At 35.4% G+C, this 10,311-nt stretch overlaps 1 protein-coding gene across 1 annotated transcript in view; it reads right to left on the reverse strand.

Annotated features, from left to right (window-relative positions):
* The window catches only part of LOC127945071 (cytoplasmic phosphatidylinositol transfer protein 1), a 70,194-nt gene that overhangs the window by 32,478 nt on the left and 27,405 nt on the right, over positions 1 to 10,311 (reverse strand). The window lies entirely within an intron of this gene.

A 10,311-nucleotide genomic window follows, 5' to 3' on the forward strand; every position in this document is an offset into this window, starting at 1 on the left:
TCCGAAGAGTGCTTGCAGTGGATCAGCCAATCACAATGCATTGGGTCAGTTGGCCAATCAGAGCAGACTGTATCTGTTGGAAGGAGGGGCTTTGTAGAAAACTATGTGTTTGAGAGAGACAGAGGACCTACAATAATGTACAGTATCTGAAAAATAATGCATTTTGAACATTTAAGTATTCCAACATATTCTGTTACACCACATACACAAAATAATAATCTTTAAAAAAGCATCACATGAACCCTTTAATGTGCAAAAAAAGTATTTTAAATAAAATAAACCATGAACGCCATAGGACCGACCAACATGTATAAAAAACAGACATATGCACAAACCCTGTTTATCTTAATTGCAAGTGGGTTGTATTTGCCTTTAGCTTGGGTAATTTTGTTGACGGTGTTAAAGGATGAGAACATGAAATCTGTTCACGATGGCATCCCGAATGCTAGCAAGTGATGGATAAATTTGCACCAAAATACACAAGGTGTGACTTTCAATCATCTGCAGAAAACAAAAGGAGAGGCTTACCAGCTGTTTTCCATATAATGGAAGTGAATGGGGGACTGACGCTGTAGAGCAATAATAGACCAAAAATAGTTAAAAGAACAACAGAAAAACTACATATGACATGCACTATATGCAAAGTCTTATGAAGTCACATGATACTAACATTTCAGCATGTTCTCCATACAAAGCTGTCAATTGGCTTTGTCATATGTTCATTTGGACTTTTAGGTTACTTTTATTATATTTTAATCAACATCTCATTTTATGTTTCACATAAAAAAAGCAGCTTATGAGTTTGGATTAACATAGGGGTCAGTAAATTACAAAATGTTTGGTTGAACCTACCCTTCATGTTAATAAAGAAGCCAGCGCACCAGCATCCAAAACAACTGCATGGTCTTATCAGCATGAGGGCTGTCAGGAAATACTTCTATAGAACATACTTCGCATGAGATGAATACTAAAGAGAGACAAATCTCGCATGATTATGGTCTAAAAGGTACAGTTACTAAAATCTTGTTGCATGACAACGGTATCACGCTGTCAGGAGCCTAGGTAAACATGTTAAAGGGACAATTTGTAAGATATTTTCAGTAAAATATCCAAAAATCACTAGGCTAGTGTTATATATTTTGTCCAGCTGATTACTAACATTATCTCTAATGTTTTCAACTACTTGTAAATCATGAGAAAATTCCCATTCTAAACAGTGACACGGGGCAGTGCAGTCGCCTGTCGATGACGTCATTTACCCTTTGTTACATTCTTTACTGACGTAGAAAAATCACATGACAACAGTGTCATGGACAAATGCAGAAGTAGCTTCGCGACAAACTTCAACTAGAAAGAGATTCCGATCTGTTTGTGTTTTACTCGACAGGTGAGTTGTTTTGATTTGTATTTTACAGAAAACGTATGCTATTATAACGATCAACAAGATTAGTATTATTAAATTAAAAATTACATTGAATTTATGCATTTAGCCGACCCTTTTATCCAAAGCGAATTACAGTGCATTCAGGCAATCAGTTTTTACCTTTCATGTGTTCCCGAGGAATCGAACCCCCAACCTTGCACTTGATAATGCAATGCTCTACCAATTGAGCTACAGGAAAACAATTATTATTATTATTATTATGGGGCATACACACCAAACACGGAGGATCGTGACTCTAGACCCTCGCGAGGACGCGTCGGATCCATAGTCTGATCGGGTCTTAGAATTGACTTTGTATGTAATCTACTCGCGCAAATCATTGAACTCGCGTTAAATCCATGACTTATCTTTCCGTCTGATTGATGGCCATCAGCGGTTGGGTAGAGGACAACAAATCCCATCATTCCACGCTCCTCCTTAGCGTCATCAAACCACGCGATTGTTATTGTTTTGGTAGTACGCCCTCTAGTGGCAGGTCCTACAACCTGGATGATGTTTAGCATGTCAACTACATGGTCATACTGCACACCGCAGACTTTAGCACACAGATTCTTGTTTTAACTGTCCAATTTTCCCAGAAGGCTTCTTTTTCTTAAAAAAAAATCATACTTAATGTGTTATTTTTCACTAAATCAATTATGAATGCACCTAATCAATAATCAAATCCATCGCTGAATTAACCTCATAATCAATTACCATTGTGACTATTATTGATAAGCACAGATATGAGCACTGCTTGCTCTGTGTTGAACCACTGCTGGCGTCTGTTTCTCATTCTCTCTTTTCTCAGTGAAATGGAGAGCAGGAGTGTGAGGTTTGCACACACACACACACACACACACACACAGCAGAGAGACTGTCAGTGTCAGAGAACTAAAACGAAGACACAATATTTTTTTCCTTTCATTCCCCCTCTGAAATGCACACATTTATGCATATTCAGTGAATGCACAAGACGCCTCGTACGAGGAGTCGTACATAACAGACTGAATCTGACAGCAGTTTGTTACATAAGGTGGATCATTCATACTATGCCAAACACTCAAAGAAAAGCCTGTAAAAATATGGGCAAGTGTACTGTGTTAATATGAAGGAATTTTATGTTTTAGTGGCATTTCGAATCACACATTGAATTGTGTATTAGGATTTACAGATTAATAATCTGCCAGGATATTATACAATTTTCAACAGATTTGTTTTTGTTTTACAGTGTACATTTTCATGTCATATGTTGTATTACATTTGATACAATTAAAACTCTTTTTGTCTTCACATACACTGCAAGAAATTATCATGAATTTAACAGTAAAAGGCTGTAAAAATGCTACAGTGAAAACCTGTTAAATGGTTAACGGTAAATTCCCTTACTATATACGGTAAAAAAAACTGTATTGGACATTACATGTAATCTACAGTAGTATACCATTTTTGGAAGTGAAGACCATATCCTTTACAGTGAATAACCGTAAATTGACAATCCCAGAATTTCCTGCGTTACATTTCAAATTATATATTTTTTGTTGTTGTCAAAATCAAAGTTTCTTAGTTTTTTCTTATCAGTTTTGTATATCAGGGTTGTGCGTTACACCTAATGTTGTTAACAATGTTTATTGCATTATTTCAGTTCCATGTGTGTCACCATGACGGTGTTTAGTGTTTGTGTGAATCACACTGTGCACCTTCTATATGTTATTATTTAAAAGCTGGTTCATGTGACTTTCTCATCAACACCTGCATTTGATGGTTATCAGTGTATGACAAAGGTACAAAACTGATTTCAGTACATCAGTAGGTTGGTATATTAACATTATATCAGTAAATGAAATTATTTATTTAAATAATTATTTTTAAATAAATAATTTAAAAATATTTAACTGTAAATTCAAAGTAAACAAATTAAAACCTAAAATGTTGCTACCATTTTTTTTTTACAGTAAAATTCCGGCATCCACTTCCGTTTTTTTACCATACATTTTACGGATTTTTTTTGTGTGTATATTACACTTGTTAAGATTAAGACAACATGGTGTGAATGGTTGTTTTAAGCGGATTATGATGTCCTTACTATCACTTTTTATCCATTTAATGCATCCATGCAAAATAAATTAATAAAAATTTCCAAGAAGTTAGGGTGGTGTTAGACATTTGGTGGAAAAACAAGTGTAATGAACAAACAAATAAATATGTGAATGAACGAACTGACAACTGAACAAATCAATCTCTTCCCATCATTCCTCATTATCGGTTCATAAATCACACTGATTTAGTCCTCACTAAATCAATGATTCGAACTCCGCTTTTAACAGCTCACTGGAGCGGAAGATTATCAAAGAAAGATCATTAAACCTGAAAGTCTTCTGATGGTTTACACCACCGACAGCAACACAGAGAACACAATGAACACTAGGAATTTCCTTCTGATACAGTCAATTTGTGTAGCTTGAAGCGTTTGTGTTCACAGAATTGTGTGGAGTATGTTTCGGGCCTTAGGCTCTGCTGTGATCTCGCTCTTGGTTTCCATTAGCGCGCAAACCGCAACAGACATGCATTCTGATGATGTTTTAGTTGCGGTTCGGAGATCGAGGGGTCCACCCTCTGCTCTCAGTGGCCCTCCACACAAAATTTAATGAAGTCATTAACTCAGACAGCAAGCAGCATGCATGCCCAATGCACTCGAATCAACTCGCTGCCCAGTGGGGAACATGTTTATTTTAAAACGTCAGATTGAATTCATTGACTTGTGGAAAACACCACTTACATTGCCATAATCTTGTTGTACTCCACTAGTCTACGTGGGTGCAGTGTTCTCATGGGAATGAAATGTGAAATTGATGGTTTTCCGTGACATTTGTTCATAAACTGCTATGTGAAGTGTCTCAAGTGACCTTTGACTTACAACTGATGAAAATGACAAAAACTACATGAATAAAAATTGATGTATTTAACACTTTTTGTGAATTCTGATATAAGCCACAGTTCAAAATATATATATAAAAAGCAGCCATTACCACAGTCTTCAGTGTCACATAATCCTTCAGAAATGTCTTACTGGTGAGTTTTAATTGCAGCTTTTTTATTTCTTTTTTTTCAGGATAATTTGGAATTTCATAAAAATGAAAAGTGTCTTTACTCTCACTTCTGGTCAGTTTAATGTATTCTTAAATAAAGAAATAAATAACATTGACACCAACATATTATGTCAAATTATATATTATGACATAAATGTAATGGCCAGCTATTTTGTAAAAAAAAGCTTAAGTTCAATAACAAAGTAAAATCATTTTTACAATATAAATACAAATATATCAGCACATGTACATAATTGAAAACTTATGTTAAATCAAGTTTTGTTTTTATGTTTAGTGTGGCTAGTTAAAAGAAATAGTAGCTCAAATGGGCTGAAACACACACACACACACACACACACAAACACGACCAAGATCAAAAGGTATAAAATAGAACATATACAAATAGAGTCGGGATCACAGACAAAGCAGCATCCTTCAGACTCTAGCTGGTTATTTGGCGTGTCTGAAGCATTATTGTTTCTCACATCTCTCCGAGCTGTTGTTTCCTATCAGCTGTGACAGACAGACAGTGGAGGGTGCTCATCACAGCCTTCCCTCTGGACGGTCACACTCAGGAGCACTTACGAGGGCCCTACACTCTCACACCTTTAATAGGGTATAGACAGAGACAGAGATTCCCTGGATACAAATATACATTCACCAGCAGCTATTCCTGAGAGAAGAGCTCAAACATAATGTGGTACTGCTAATGCACGCTTTAAGATGCACTAAATATATTTTCTTTTTACAAATGCTTGCACTTTAAAGTGATAAGATGAGACTTTTTGCAATAAAATACTGAGAATTAATGCACAAATTTAATATTAAGCACATAATAATGTCCCTATTTTGCGATTTGGGATATTACAGTTCATGTATATAATGGTTTAGGAATGTAAACGTTCTTTAAAGTTTAAAGATCAAAGTGCATAACAAATGGAGTTATTGTCTCCCAAAAGAAAGAACTGATTTCAGTGTTTTACTTTAGATGTGCTTGTATTGAAGCCGTTTGGAATGCAGTCTGTAATCGATGCACAAAACTCATGTGCACTTTGTGTTTGTTTGTCCCGAAGCATTGATCACGGGATTCACGGCTGCGGTTAAATGCACTTGAATCTCTGAATACTTTTATGATACGACATTGGTAATGCAGTCTATTAAACCTGCCACTGTCTGATATCATCAATAATAATCAAACAGCAATAATGCTGAGGGAAAAATAAAACCTATAACTATGATTTCGGATATTTAAAGCACTCTCAGATACTTTTCAGATGCTGAAAGTAGTTTTTGTTTATCACTTGTAATCTTCTTTATTAATTTATATTTGCTCGTTTAGAAGCTATGCTTATTTGGTTAAGTTCTTAACAATGCTTTTAATTTGTAATTATTTGAAAAAGTAGCCTGCTTATATTATTAAATAAAAATACATAAAATAAATACATTTGAAACAATCATAAACCATTGACTCGATACTCGTAATTGAAACGAATTGCGAAAATCAGTGAAAAACTGCACCCCTTATACACAAAGTGTAACAAATGTCAATAGTCAAAGATTCGGTGCGATAAGACTACACTCTCACTCTTCACAAACCACTGAAAGAAAACAAAACGTGAAGTGCACTGGTTCTACGCATTTTTAAGAGCCGTAACGCTTGGAGTCACGCACAGATCAACTTGAGAGGATTTGCTTCAAATACGAACCTCATATTCCCGCTAGCCAGTGTGAGATTCGGAGGAAGGGATTACCCTTAACCGCCATCCATTTTCCACGTTTCATAACCTTATTCAATCACACAGCTCAGTGAACTGAGCCATGCATATGAGCGAAGCGAGATACCAAATATGCTGCATTACACTGAATTACACAACCTTCAAAATGCTCTGACGGAATAACTGAACATGCCTTAACCTAGTCTTCCCATAAGTCTCTCTGCAAACCCATGTGTGCTGTAAGACTGATGATCTTATATCATGCATTCAGTGCATTAGCTGTATAGGGGGTATAGACCTGCTTTGAGAGGCTAATTTGATTCAAAAGTGGTTCATTTAATGGATAAGTGAAACCCAGACAGAAAGAGAGGATGGATAAACAACAGAATGTGAGTATGAAAGGTCAGTGTGGGTGGATGAGGGCTCTTTGATAGAAACCCCTGGAGTGAGTGAATGAATGAGTGTGTGTTTTGGTTCACTGAACGTACAGTATATGTGTGTTCAATATTCCTGCTAATACACCAGTTCAATATCATTCAAATCAGCTTAAACAAGCTAAAACCAGCAAATCAACACGGTATTTTTAAAAAAATAAAAAAAGAGAGCTCAAATCTTAATATAACTGTTCAAAAATAATCCAGGCTGGTAATCATTAGGGTTGGGGAACATTAAAGAATGACCATAACAGCATTAAATCATGTGAGAAATAACGTCACATTATAAGATATAAAAGTCACAATTTTGAGAAACGAAGTCACAGCTGCAAGATGTCACACTGTAAAAAAAATAAATGTTACACAGATATATTTGCATTCTGTGGAATACACGATATAGCAAAATCTCCAACGATAAGACATTTTATGCAGTAGTAACTTTATATATCGTCATACCGCCCAGCCCTATTGTTGGATACATACTTGCGATTTTGAGAAACAATTGTTTGATAAAACTTGCAATAACTAAAACAAATCTGAATTGTGAGGTACAGTCACATGCAAAATATGTCACATTGTAATTATGTCGTAATTGTGAGAAACAACTTCACGTGAGACGTGTCACATGTAAGACATAACTTGCAATTATGAGAAACTGAGTAGTCTCCGCAAGATTTAACTAGGTTGAAACAGAGCGATAATATGAATTCTAATGTAACATGGTAATTATTTTGTAATTATGAGACATAACATGAGATTTTAAAATATGATGTCGAAAACCTAACAAAAAAAGATAGGAGTTGCTATTGCAAGATAAAACGTTACACTGTGAGATATAGATGCAATTATAAGGAACTAGGTTGGAGTCGTGAGCTATGAAATACAATGGTAGTTATGTTGTAATTATGAGAAACAAAGCTTTTTGAAATATTGTGAATTATCGCAGTTATGAGATACAACATAAAATAAAATGTCACATTTTCAGATATATAAAGTTAACATTATATCCTGCTATTGCAACTCAGTTTCTCATAAAGTCACACTGAGATATATAGTCGCAATTATGAGAACCTAAGTTGAAATTGTGAGATATTGCTCAATGTAATGTCATTGCAATTATGTTGCAATTATGAAAAACAACATACGCTGTAAGATATAAATGTACAATTATGAGAGTTGCACCTGTGAGATACAAATCACATTGTGACATATGAAGTTATTATTGTAGCAAAGAAAGTATCATTTAAAGTTAAGATGATGATTTTTATGGATCAATTCAGAACTGTATGTGAAAGAATTACAGTGCATCAGTAAATGACATTTTCTAACTAAGAATGACCATGCATGCATGCCAGACCTCCATTTACACATGACCTATGACCCACAGCCTGAGCTCATGCATCATCCCTCACCCCATCGCTCTGCCAGCGCTATATGCATGTGCTAAATGTGGTCTGGTGCCTGCTGGGAAATGTCACTGTGCTTAAATAAAGGTGTTTATAGGGACGACTTGCGCTGAAATGTGAGACTCTCAGTGCCCAACGATGCAATCACATCCATTACAGCATCGTCTGCTCATTTCCTTTAGATTTACAATCCCAAACGCAAAGTTATCATTCGCCACCGTTCCACATTCATGCTTTACATTTTTCCAGCCTCCGTATGGCTGTGCACTCCTTCAGTGATCGAGAGATTGCCACTAGAGACTCAACAGGGGCCGTTTCTTCTGAATAAATTATGAAAGAATAAAAAACATACAGAGAGCGTGCATGTGTGTGTGTGTGAGAGAGAAACGAACTCCAACTTAAACTTCAAATTAAACCTGCTTTACAGAGTTTTGTTTTAGCCCCTTTTCATCCCATAAACCCTTGCCTGTGTGAGTTAATAAGCCGTGCCTGATGAATTCTCACGGCCAATGGAGTTTGCTGATGAGGGTGAATTGCTGTACAGGGTGAGATAACCTACAGCAGAGCTGGCTTTATTCCAGAGCTTGTGGTGATGCTGGCATCCACAAATTAAAAAGTTTGCAGCTTCATTTTAGTAATGCTTTAAATGAACAATTGACTGTTTTTACCAGTCGATGCAGATATGTGAAGAGCACGGTGGTTTTGGCTGATATCATGCTGCTATTTATGCCTTGGTACAGTGCTGGAGAGTTTAACTAATTAAAAGTAAGTAGTGTTGGGAAATCCAATTCATCGGGTAAATTTATTTCATATAATACCAGTGGGACATTTGATCAATTTTGTAGTTAAAATTAAGTTTAATTGAATACCGATCAGCATCAGTATCGCAGTATGTAAACTACAGTGTTTTTTCTTAGTTTTATTAGATGTTTACATTTAATGAGGTTATATTATTGAAATCCCTATAGATTTTGATTATAATATTGGCCTTGATAGTATGTGGCATATCACTTAAATTAAGTGTTATTGAAAATGTTATTTATTTATTGAAAATAAAAAATTATTCTACATTAATTTGTGCGTATGTGTGTGTGTGTGTGTGTATATTAAATATATGTACACACACACACAACAAAGCAATTGTGAGACATGTGAGATATATTGCACTGTCAGAAAATTGCAATTATAAGGCACTGAGTTGTGAATGTGAAATAGTTACATTGTGACTCACAATTACATTTAACCTGCAATTATGAGAAACAATCACAACTAAGAGATTATCGAAATGTTGACAAAATAGTGAGATACTTTATTTTATAATTACGAAAAAAAAAGAAGAGATACAGTATAATGTCACATTGTAAGATATAGTCACGATTATGAGAACCTGAGTCACAATTGTAAGATATAAAATATCATTGCGAGATTTAACTCACCATTATGAGAAACAAAGTCACAACTGCAAGATGCAAAGTCTTGTTAGATATAGTCACAATTATGAAAACGTTGGAAATGAGAGATATTGTGAAACAGAATATTATGTTGCAATTATGAGAAGCATTCGATTGTGAAATAATGTCACATTGTAAGAAATTAAGTTACAATTATGAGTAAATGAGTAACTAAATCGCAACGGAGATATAAAGACCGTGAATTATAGTTGCAATAATGAGAAACTGAGATATAAATTCACATTGTGAGATATTAAGTCATAATTGTGGCATGTCAAGTATAATTTAAAACTACAGTAATTAAGAGAAGCATATTTCTGAAGTTTTAGTGAAGATTAGAGATTAATCAATTGCAATAAAATGTTGAAGTACGGGGTCCTAGTTCACTTTAAATAAATCTTTATGGCTCTGTGTTTATGACAGGCTCCTGAGGGAGCAGCTATTTATATTGATCCCCGTTTCAGAGCAAAGGATTTTTCTGTCATCATGTTCGGTTTCCTTCATACAGTAAAAATAATCTGACCGGGCAAGTCGAGAAAATCTCAGAGCGTGACGATGAGTGACGGGGAGATGAAAGAGCTGTGGGAAGTAATGTGGTGAAAAGCTGATGCTATAATGATCTGAGCTGCATTAGAAAAGATTACAGCTCATCCAAACACACACACACACACGCACGCAGAGTTCACACACTTTTATTCTGAACAGCACTGTCAACCTATCTATATATGTAATAACCTAGCAACCACAACCTGTGACAGATTGGCATGCGGTTCAGGAAGCCAGTGGGACAGTA

This window comes from Carassius gibelio, chromosome A3, assembly GCF_023724105.1.
Source record: "Carassius gibelio isolate Cgi1373 ecotype wild population from Czech Republic chromosome A3, carGib1.2-hapl.c, whole genome shotgun sequence".
In the NCBI taxonomy this organism is placed as follows: Eukaryota; Metazoa; Chordata; class Actinopteri; order Cypriniformes; family Cyprinidae; genus Carassius; species Carassius gibelio.